General features: G+C 38.1%; 1 protein-coding gene across 1 annotated transcript in view; it reads left to right on the top strand.

The window, feature by feature from the left end:
- BIRC6 (baculoviral IAP repeat containing 6) overlaps positions 1-12,425 on the top strand; it is a 266,933-nt gene that overhangs the window by 218,972 nt on the left and 35,536 nt on the right. The window lies entirely within an intron of this gene.

Below are 12,425 nucleotides of genomic sequence, written 5' to 3'. Positions count from 1 at the left end.
ACGCCACTGCACTCCAGCCTGGGCGACAGAGCGAGACTCTGTCTCAAAAAAGGAAAAAAAGAAAAAAAACATACACACCCTCACACACAAGGGGTATATAAACATAACAAAGAAAAAGTATCCACCCAAATTCTACACTTAGAAACATTTATTCACATTGCTTATTCAGTATCTCCCTGTGTGATCTTATAGCTATAGGTATCAAGTTTTACTTAAATGCTGTCCCATTGTACCTGTTAGACAGATAGATGCTAGTTTCTCACACAATGTTGATGTCAGAGATATCTTTCAGTTTCAGTAAATATGTATCACTGGCATTGTTCTAAATACTTTGAATTCACTGTTGTATTTAGATGCTATATTTTATTTAACTATTAGTAGATTTTAGGTTATTTTCAGTTCATAATAACCTCATACATCTTTTGGGGGCTTGCAGAAATTTCTGCAGGTAGAATCTTAGAAGTATAATTGTTAGGTTTATGGATTGCTTCTGTTTTATTTTAGAAGTCAAAGGATTCAGTATTCGATGGAATTAAAATAAGTCATAATGCTTATCTTTATGGAAAATTGAATTGTTATTTTTAGTTTGTTTACACATTAGTAGACTCAGAGGATGAGTTCTGTCAAAAACTCTTTTTTAAATAACCTAGGAAACCTTTTCCTTTCCCTTGGCAAAATCTGTTCAGTGACCTTTTCTTTTCTCATGGCAGAACTTGTTCAATGATTGTTAGTTTATTCCTCAAAGATGGCCTAATTCTGAATTTTAAAGCATTTATACTGTTAATGGAAGTTTACTCCTTTGTCAATTACCTTTTGAGTCAGTTAATGTCGTTTACCGTGTTTGTGCTGTATTTACTTTGCTTTTTCACACTTGTTTTTTAAGAACCTATAACTTAAGAAATAGTGTAGGTCAAAAGATCATAGAGAATTGGTCATTGGAAGAATAGTTCTTGTCAGTCTTTGCCTATGAGGGAATAATCACCTTATGAAAGAATCCTGACTTTGTTGCCTTAATGTGTTGTCATTATCATTTTATTTGTTTATTTCAATAGCTTTTGGCATACAAATGGTTTTTTATTACATGGATGAATTATATGGTGGTGATGGCTCATTGCCAGGCAGTGAGAATCATAAATTATGGAAAAGATGAAAAGAAGAGCCAGTTGGTAGAGATAAAAAGCTGTAGAGTCATGCAGCTCTGTTACTAGTAATGGAAAATGTAAAGGTATATTTTCTTTGATAGTGTGATATTTTTTCTGTTATAGAGGAGAGAATAGTGTTGTATTTGGTCCCCTCCTATCTTGTGGCTCCACCCAGAATCTTTCTCACTGGTAACCAAGGAAGCCAGTGTAATAATGTAACAGTAGTGTGGTATTATAATTGAACTGAATATCTGAATGTCTCATTGAGCTAATGCCTCCTTGAGAAATGTCTACTAAAATGTCTTACTCCCTTCCCTGGCCATCTGTGTTGCTTATTCTTGTAGAATAAACATAGTTTTCAGTAAATCAATATGTGTAATATATACTGAGCTTTGAAACTGCCATCATGTCTTTTGGGGGGAATCTTGCCCTGTATTTCTGTACCTTATATTTCTGTGTTTTGGGATGACTCTGTTAGCTTATAACTAAAATTGAAAATTTATAAAACCTTGAGTGTTTTTTTACCCGGGTATATTTTGTCTTTTAGATGAAAAATTATGTAATGATTTTGAATGTTGTTTTAAGTTTAGCCTTGATTAAAAACAGTATCACACATTTATAGTGTTACAAAGTGAAAATTAAACCAGTAAATAATAGTATCCTTCTTTATTTTTTTATTTATTTATTTTTTGAGACGGAGTCTCGCTCAATTGCCCAGGCTGGAGTGCAGTGGTGCGATCTCGGCTCACTGCAAGCTCCGCCTCCGGGTTCACGCCATTCTCCTGTCTCAGCCTCCCAAGTAGCTGGGACTACAGGCGCCCGCCACCACGCCCAGCTAATTTTTTGCATTTTTAGTAGAGATGGGGTTCCGTGTTAACCAGAATGGTCTCGATCTCCTGACATTGTGATCCACCCGCCTCGGCCTCCCAAAGTGCTGGGATTACAGGCGTGAGCCACCACTCCCGGCCGTATCCTTCTTTAAACTGTGTATTTCCTTATGCTATAATTTCTATTAGATTCTGCAAAAATGGAGTTCTAGAGTATTGAATTCTAAGGTAATTATAGAATATTCTTACTGCAGGAAATTTGGACACCTATAGTGCTTCTTTGGTCTATTTGCTTTTCTTAGCTTAATCTATTTCCTGTTCACATAACACACTGTATAATTTTTTGAGAAAGGGATCTTCTGTATAAAAATATACCAGTTAATTCACTATGAAAATTTAATTTCAGATAGAGTGTAACTGAGTTTCAATTAACTGGAGCTCTTTATTTCTCTATTTGATTAACTGGATGAAATTATTCCATTTAAATTCTTTTCTTCTTACTTCAGCCAGAGAACATTCTTCAGACTTATAAATTATGTACCAACAAAATATGCATGTGAAGATATAATGACTGTCCATAAAACTCATTTCATTAGATGATTTTATCTTTACAGTGACCCTGTGCAGTGCATATTTTTAGTAATTATTTTTAGTGATAAACACTATTATATTTTGTATTAAGACTTGAATATACTTTTTAGTTGAAACCCTCATGGTCTCTGCTAATCTATGCAGTCTCTGTTATAAGAAGAAACCAGTAAAGACTAATAATGTTGTTACATCTTCCTTTTCAAGGTTTACCATATAGAGAATTCATTTTCAGCTTCACAGAGAGAGTAAAATCTATTCTTTTCCAGTTGTCACGACTTAAGATGTATTTTTTTCTAATAGAATTCACAAAATAATCCATTATTCCTTTAGAGTGTATACCCACAGAAAGTGACCTTAGTTTAATTTTAACACTGACTCAAAGTTCCCCACCCTACCTGTCTGCCTCATTCCCAGCTGTATTTCACAAAAACCCTAGAATACTCTGAGAATAGAATGATTCAAGAAAATATGTTCTGTTAATGTATCACTTTCAGGATCTATTTTAGTGTTTTTTAAGGGTTTGGAGCTGTAACTTTAAAAATGCTGTGTATCGCGGCCGGGTATGGTGGCTCACAGCTGTAATCCCAGCACTTTGGTAGGCTGAGGTGGGCTGATCACTTGAGGCCAGGAGTTCTAGACCAGCCTGGCCAACATGGCGAAACTCACCTCTACTAAGAATACAAAAGTTTAGCTAGATATGGTGGCACATACCTGTAATCCCAGGAACTTGGGAGGCTGAGGCATGAGAAGCGCTTGAGCCTGGGAGGCGGAGGTTGTAGTGAGCTGAGGTCACACCATTACCCTCCAGCCTGGGTGGCAGAGGGAAACTGTCTCAAAAAATAAATACATATACATATACACACACACATACATACGTACATATAATGTATCACACACTCAGTAACATTTTACGGTATTTTTGTCTCTATTACTGTGAAATCCAAGGGTTAATAAAGTACATGTATTTGGTATAGTTCTTTTTTTAAGTAAGAGAAATAGTAGTTTACTACTTATTTTTATTTATATACCTAATATATTGCCTTGTTTTTTTTTTCTTATTTCTCTCTTGTCTCTGTTTTTAACAAGCATATACAAGACATGCAAATTTCTTTTCTTCAAATAAAATTGTATTTAACTCTTTTATCATCTTAGATAAAATAGATTCATTGTGTATTCTGCAGATCTCTAGGTAATGATTGTGGTTGCATATAATGATATTCATTGAAATGATGTGTATGTTGTATTTGTAATATAATTTTAACCTTCCTTTTGGGGATGAGAGACATTAAAAAAAAAAAGGTCAGGGGTAAAGAAGATGTTTACTATTATTGCCGAGAATATCCTATCTATCTTGAAGTCTATCCTGAGCCTAAACCCAATTAATTTTGATCTGATAATTCAAAGACTGGAGGAGATTCCATAGGTTTGTGCACCCCCAAGCCCAAAACCTTTTCAAGAGGAGATGGAAAGACATCATTAAGAAGCTGGATCCCAGTGCCAGCTCTTTGGGAGGTTTAGGTGGGAGGATCACTTGAGGCTGGGAGTTCAAGACCAGCCTTGGCAAGGAAGTTCAAGACCAGCCTAGGGAGACCCTGTCTCTACAAAAAATAAAAATAAATTAGTCAGCATCGTGGGCTGCACCTGTAGTCCTAGCTGCTCAGGAGGTTGAGGTGGGAGGATCGCTTGAGACTAGGATTTTGAGGTTACAGTGAGCTGTGATTATACCACTGTACTCCATCCTGGGCAACAGAGTGAGACCCAATCCGCATGTTTAAAAACAAAAACAAATAAAAGAAAAAAGACAGAAAGCTGGAAAGGTTGATCACTTACCTTAAATTTATCTAATTTGTAACATATTCATGATTATACGACATTCATGATTAACATTGGTAGGTGAGATCTGGCTTGGTCACAAAATCATTACTGATACATTCACTTCACAGACTTTTTTTTTTTTTTTAATGTCCATGGGCACATAACTAGAAAATTAGTCTTCTTTCTAAGGGGCTGACATATAAATGGGGGAAATAATAACCAGGCAGATTTTTTTTTGTTTTGTTTTGAGATAGAGTCTTCCTCTTGGCGAGGCTGGAGTGCAGTGGCATGATCTCAGCTCACTGCAACCTCCATCGCCTGGGCTCAAGCAGTTCTCCTGCCTCAGCCTCCTGAGTGGCTGGGATTACAGGTGTGTGTCGCCATGCCCAGCTAATTTTTGTATTTTTAGTAAAGATGGGGTTTTGCCATGTTGGCCAGGCTGGTCACAAACTTCTGACCTCAAGTAATCCATCCGCCTCAGCCTCCCAAAGTGCTGGGATTACAGGCGTGAGCCACTGCCCTGGGCCAGCCTGGCAGTTGTAACAACATAGTATCTGACATATTAGTAATATTAGTAGAAGTCAAGACAGGAAAATCAATCCAGGTTTGGAGGCCTAAAGGAGATATAGGAATTAACCAAAAATAGAGTACAAATGAAGAGGGGCAAGGGATTGGTGTCCCAAGGATATGAAAACAATGTTAGCAGTGAAGGAAAGCATCACATATTCTGGGGACCTTTTGGTATGTCTGAGTATAGTGTAGCTGGAAGGTAGTGGTGAGAGATGAGCCTGGAGAGGAAATCGGGCTAGAGGATAAAGAGGAATGTATCACAGAGTTACTTACCTTTAAAAGTGATGTTGAGCCACTGAAAGGTTTTCAGCAGCTCTCATCAGGTTTGCATTACAGAAAAATGGTCTTCCAGGTGTAGTTGAATGGTTGGAGGGGAAGTTGGAACAAGACTAAACCACCGTGGAAGAGATTTTCATCTGTTTCATCTCAGCAGATAGAGCTGTATATGTCTTCTCCCTGTCCTACTGTTTTGGGGGACTGATCAGCACTCTTGGTACTCATCAGCACTGTTGCTGTCATATTATGGACTTAATAGATAGATAGTTCCTAGGTAGAAATAGTTTCCATGCTCCAGATATTTGTCTTAAAAAGCAATCATGTAACTCAGACTTTAAGTCACTTCCTAATTGCATTATTGTATGTGTTCATATTGGCAACTGCAGATTTATCTCTAGGGATCTCCTTCAATAGAGTACAAGTGTCATAGCATATATGGATCTGGGAACATGGCTTCCTTTGTTCTTATATACGAATCTGATGTCTACAATGCTAGGCAGAAATTTTCCAACACTAATCCTACTACTTGATTATTTGACTGACTCAGGCAGAAAGCTATGATCCGTCAATTGATAGAAGCTAAGTCATTAAATCAAAAACCATCTTAAATCTTTCGTATTAAGGTCCTGGAATGACAAGGTGAGACTCCATACATATTCATGTCTTCCTGTTCCTCTACTGTTTGCTTAAAGCTGTCACCCAGCTAAAGTTGTAGACGTGGAACACTTATACAACACTCAGTTTTGTGTCCTGTTGTCTGTATTATTTTGGGATATACCCAAATCTAAAAGAGAACTCATATGATAATGAGATTTTATTAATTTTATTAAATAAGTCAGTTTTCATGATTGAAAACTGAAGGAAATTTTCTTGGTGGAAATTCTTTGTTAGACTGCAGAACCTTGGCATTTATGAGGAAGAACTTTTAGATATTATACCACCTATGCTACTGTTTACTTAAATTTTCCTTTGCCTTTTTCTTTTTTCTACTTAGAATTTTTCTTTAGATCAACTTAAAAGAACAACAAGTTTTTCTCAGGCTTTTAAAGAGGAAACTTCAAGTTACCCGGATGGACCATTATCATTTGCCATAAATAGGAGATAGTGTAAACATGAGTGAACCATTTACTGTGAATAAAATAGTGTTTATTAATCCTTGAAATATATTAGACCATCTGTGCAAAGTGACACAATCAGGAATAATTCAGATTTTGTTTGTTAAATAAAGCACTGGAAAAATAAATGCATGTCCGTCAAAAGGAGGATTGTTTATACCACAGAATATTGATGTATGTAAAATTGTGCAACAATGGAAAAGAAAAGTGAACTATATTTTATTTTATTCATTTATTTATTTTGAGACAGAGCCTCACTCTGTCACCCAGGATGGAGAGCAATGGTGATCTTGCTCCGGGAGGCACCCACCACACCCGGTTAATTTTTGTATTTTTAGTAGAGAGGGGGTTTCACCATGTTGGCCAAGCTGGTCTTGAACTCCTGACCTCAAGTGATCCTCCCGCCTCCACCTCCCAAAGTGTTGGGATTACAGGTGTGAGCCACCGCGCCCGGCCTTATCTGTATTTTAGATGTAAAAACAGCCAGGTCTTGGATGTATCATTGAATTTTGAAAAGGAAGCTGGGCTGGATATGGTGGCTCGTGTGTATAATCCCAGCACTTTGGGAGGCCAAGGTGGGAGGATGATTGCTTGAGCCTAGGAGTTCAAGACCAGCCTGGGCAACATGGTAAGTAAAACCCTGATATATTAGTTGGGTTGCCTTGTACACTGTACTCCTTTTAGGTGGTGTGCTGGGGAGTAGAGTAGATAGAATCAATATTGCAGCCATATCACTGAACTTTCTGTTCATCCAAAGGTTTTGGTAAGAGTGATTGCTTAGCTGGGTGCAGTGGCTCACGCCTCTAATCCCAGCACTTTGAGAGGCCGAGGCAGGTGGATCACCTGAGGTCAAGAGTTCAAGACTAGCCTGGTCAACATGGCGAAACCCCTTCTCTGTAAAAATACAAAAAAATTAGCTGGATGTGGTGGCACGCACGTGTAATCCTAGCTACTTGGGGCGGCTGAGGCAGGAGAATTGCTTGAACCCAGGAAGCAGAGGTTGCAGTGAGCCAAGATCCCGCCAGTGCACTCTAGCGTGTGGTATAGAGCAAGACTCTGTCTCAAAAACAAACAAACAAACAAAATACCAGAATGACTGTTTAAAGAAGGAACTTGGGATTAATACCATGGGATTTTCTTTTATGTCCTGTAGTTCTCTTACTATAGAGTTTTCACTATTATATATAGTAATATATCAGGTACATAATTACATATAATATCTCTAGTATACATACATACATATATCTGAAAGGTAGCCTCTGAATTTTTATTTTTGAAATAGTAGACTTTAAGCCATATTTTAAATTGTCCTCAATTACACCTTAATACTAAGTGATTAATCTCTTATAGTTTGGTGCGTGATAATTACAGTACTGTGATGGGATTGATAGTGTAAACTAGTGCACTGCTCAAGGAATGAGGGTACTTTTAGTTAATTTCATCTTTTCTGATTTACCTGTTATAGTAACCTATTGACACTGTAAAGTGGCAGCTAGGGGTATTTCATTGTGATTTAGTCTGTGTTTTAAAAGTTGACAATTCCTTAGGCAGTTGTTGGGTATTCACTCTACAGATTGTTTTAAGAGCTTCATAAAGACTATGTTTTAATATTTTTTGGTTCAGGGTTTTGTGTTTCTGTAATTTACTATCTTTTCTAATACCCCCTTTCAAGATTCGCGATTTGTAATAACTGCGTGGTGTTAAGTGTAAAAGTTAACACAGATAAACTGATGAATATTGATGCTGGCTGGTTTACTAATCACCAGAATTTGAACTAAGGCAATTTCTGAGATAACATTCCTTCTGGAGGAACAAAAGATTAGGCCAGTATGTTATGCCAAAATAGAGAATTTTACATTCAACATTTTGCATTTTTTGAACTAAAAGACAAGGTTAGAATTAAGTATTCTGAGGATTTTCTTCAGAAATTAAAGTTTGTTTTTTTTTTTTTAAGGAATATATGTGACATTTCGTACATCAGTTTAATAGCATTTTGAATGTGTACCTTACCTGTACCTATAATGCTAAAATGTAATGTAATTTTTTTTTTTCCCCAGAGACAGGGTCTCACTCTGTCGCCCAGACTGGAGTGCAGTGGCCCAATCTCGGCTCCTCCTGGGTTCAAGCGATTCTTCTTTCTCAGCCTCCCAAGTAACTGGGACTGCAGGTGCCTGCCACCACACCTGGCTAATTTTTTTGTATTTTTTGTAGAGACGGGGATTCGCCAAGTTGGCCAGGCTGTTCATGAACTCCTGACCTCAGGCAGTCTGCCCACCTCGGCCTCCCAAAGTGCTGGCATTACAGGCGCAAGCCATTGTACCTGGCCTGTAAATTTCACTTAGACCATTCTTACGATATCATCTATCACTTAAAACCTAAAGAATAGGCTGGGTGCGGTGGCTTACACCTGTAATTCTAGCACATTGGGAGGTTGAGGTGAGAGGATTTCTTGAGCCCAGGAGTTCAAGACAAACTTGGGTAATATACTGAGACCCCATCTCTATTCTTTAAAATAATATTTAAATTAAAAAAAATTTTTTGACTGGGTGCAGTGGCTCTCACCTTTAATCCCAGCCCTTTGGGAGACTGAGGCAGACAAATTAACTGAGGACATTAGTTCAAGACCAGCCTGGCCAACATGGTGAAACCCCGTCTCTACTAAAAAATACAAAAATTAGCTGCATGTGGTGGCGCACAGTGGTTGTAATCCCAGCTACTTGGGAGGCTGAGGCAGGAGAATCACTTCAACCTGGGAGGCGGAGGTTGTAGTGAGCTGAGATAGTGCCATTGCACTCCAGCCTGGGCTACAGAATGAGACTCTGTCTCAAAAGAAAAAAAAAATAAAAAAAGTTTTTTAAAACCTAAACAATAAAAAGTGGAGCATATCAGGATGCTGGCATTGTATGTTTTTCTTGTTCAATTAGAATTATTTTTAATAGTAGTTTGAATGAAAATGGTTGATTAAACCCTAAATGTTGGTTCTATTTAATTTTTTTGCCCGGATAACGTTAAGTAGTTCTTTATTTTATTTCAGAGGAATTGTTTAAGAACCTTATTTCCTCTACTTGCCTACTATCATATTAGGCAGAAGAAAAAAAACTTAGTATTCACCCATCAAGGCCTTGCACTCTAGGTGAGATCCATTCCCTGGGCTAGTGTTTGAAAATTCCTATTACCATAAACGTTTTATTTTTTTAGATGCCCTTAGGCTGGCAATATTCAATCACTTTGTGATTGAAACCCTTTTCTTTCTGGCAGAAAAAAAATGTACCAGATTATCATTAATTCTATCCCCAAAGCCTTAGATTCTGGCTTACTTCTTTAGCTTTATAATTTAGTCATTTTTGTATGTAGTATTTTTTAGGTTTAGGCCTATAAAGAGTGGGAAGAAATGGTTTCCTAAAGACCAAGACAGAAAAAGAGACTTGAAAAGTAACAAAGGATACATATCAGGTGCAAGCAATGTTGCACATGGGCCAAAGATAACCTGTGAAAAGATGTTTATTGATGCATATGCTCCAAGCCTCATTCCATACCAATTGTGAGGGCTCAAAATTTGGTGAAAATCAATTTTAGAAATGTTCTGATTGATGACTTAGGCAGATACAAAATAAAATTATTTCATGCATTCCTTTTGTTTTACCAATTAAATTTTGATTAGTACAGTATTTGTTTTTGTTTTGTTTCGAGACAAAGTCTCACTCTGTCACCCAGTCTAGATTGCAGTGGCATGACCTCGGTGCACTGCAGCCTTCGCCTCCCAGGTTCAAGCGATTCTTCTGCCTCAGCCTTCTGAGTAGCTGGGACTACAGCCGCGTGCCACCACACCCGGCTAATTTTTGTGTATTTAGTAGAGATGGGATTTTGCCTTGTTGGCCAGGCTGATCTCGAACTCCTGACCTCAGGTGATCCACACACCTCGGCCTCCCAGAGTGCTGGGATTACAGGCGTGAGCCACTGTGCCTGGCCAATTAGTATAGTATTTCTTTTCCAGTCTCTGTGCTTTCATTTTTTTCTCTTCTTGTTTCTTGAAAATAAGGCAATTTGCCCTAAATGGAGCATATGTTGTAATAAATACATAGTTGCATATAGTTACATAAAAATATAAGGAGTTAATAATACAGCCCTAACTTTTATGTAGGATTTATAGTTTCTGAATTGCTTAGGTGTATATTGATTTTTCTGCTCTATATAGTAGGCAAGAAAGTATGTACTATTCTTATTTGACAGAAAATGAATCCGTTACTTAGAATGTTACATTACAAACTTAGGTAATAAAGCTGAGATTTAGCTTCTAAGCCTCCTGATAATGTTGATGTTCATCATGGAAAAGAGTATTGATGAAGAAAGATAAGTTGATTGACCCATAGTCTAGCTACTTCTAGTTTTATATACCACTACTCAAATAGTTCATTGATTATTAGGATTCACACTTGTGTAATGGCTAAACGTAAGCCTTAATTGGTTGTTGGAAAACACTGATTAAATGCCAGAATACAACTTACTCTGTTACTTAAGTGATTAAAAAAAAAATTTTTTTTAAATTATAAATTGACTCAGTGTTTCTACCTCAGAAGCATCACATATTAGTATAGAATGATCACTTTATTCTGTATCAAATTGCATCATATGAGCTTTATGTTTCACGACAGTTTTCACTGTATTATCTCAGACAAAATCTCAAGCAGTCTTTTTTTTTTTTTTGGAGACAGGGTTAAACTTTGTCACCCAGGCTACGTGGTGCTATCTCGGCACACTGCAACCTCCACCTCCCAGGCCCAAGCGATCCTCCCACCTTGACCCAAATAGCTGGGATTACAGGCATGCGCCACCACTCCCGGCACATTTTTGTGTTTATAGTAGAGATGGGATTTCCCCTTGCTGCCCAGGCTGGTCTCGAACTCCTAAGCTCAAGCAATCCACCTGCCTCAGCCTCCTGAAGTCCTGGGATTACAAGTGTGAGCCACTACACCCGGCCAAAATCTCAGCCAGTCTTAATTACTGAATTTGAAGTCTGTTGCTAAGTAAAATTTACTTCATATCAAGTCTTTCTGGGCATATTACAATAGTAACTTGTTCATATTATCTATGGATTTTAGAGTTTGGGTAGTTCAAATTCCTCCTTTTTATAAATGAGCAAAACAAAGTTCATACAGACTGTTATTTGTTCTCAGTTCTCTCATGGTTAGTGACATAGCTATGATAAGAACTCATATATCCTAATGTCTCAATCAAATACATTTATCTGCTAAATTAAACTTAACTCCCAAATAATAATTAGGTTTATGCATAAATGATTAATTAAATATCAGAATGTGGAGCTTCTGGGTTGGTTCTAATATTTACGATATTTTAAAATTATTTTTAAGGGGCCGGGCATTGTGGCTGACGCCTGTAATCCCAGCACTTTGGGAGGCCATGGCTCACAGATCATGAGGTTAAGATATCAAGACCATCCTACCCAACATGGTGAAACCCTGTCTCTACTAAAAATACAAAAATTAGCTGAGAATGATGGCGCGCACCTGTCGTTCCAGCTACTAGGGAGGCTGAGGCTGGAGAATCGTTTGAACCTGGGAGGTGGAGGTTAAAGTGAGCCGAGATTGCACCACTGCACTCCAGCCTGAGGGACAGAGTGAGACTCCATTTCAAAAGAAAAAAAAAAAAATTTAAATTATGGCAATGGAGTAAAATATTTTGAGTTGAAAAAAATCTGCTTTTGGGCTAGGCGTGGTGGTTCATGTCTGTAATCCCAGTGCTTTGGCAGGCCGAGGCAGGTGGATCACTTGAGATCAGCCTGGGCAACAAGGCAAAACCCTGTCTCTACTAATAATACAAAAATTAGCCAGGCGTGGTGGTGTGCACCTGTAATCCCAGCTACTCGGGAGGCTGAGGCATGAGAATCGCTTGAACCTGGGAGGTGAAGGTTGCAGTGAGCCGAGATGGTGCCACTACACTCCATCCTGGGAGACAGAGCAAGACTCTATCTCAGAAAAATAAAAAGAGGCCGGGCGCGGTGGCTCAAGCCTGTAATCCCAGCACTTTGGGAGGCCGAGACGGGCGGATCACAAGGTCAGGAGTTCGAGACC

Source organism: Colobus angolensis, unplaced genomic scaffold (assembly GCF_000951035.1).
Source record: "Colobus angolensis palliatus isolate OR3802 unplaced genomic scaffold, Cang.pa_1.0 Scaffold15, whole genome shotgun sequence".
Taxonomy (NCBI): Eukaryota; Metazoa; Chordata; class Mammalia; order Primates; family Cercopithecidae; genus Colobus; species Colobus angolensis.
This window is presented reverse-complemented; position numbering and strand designations above follow the sequence as displayed.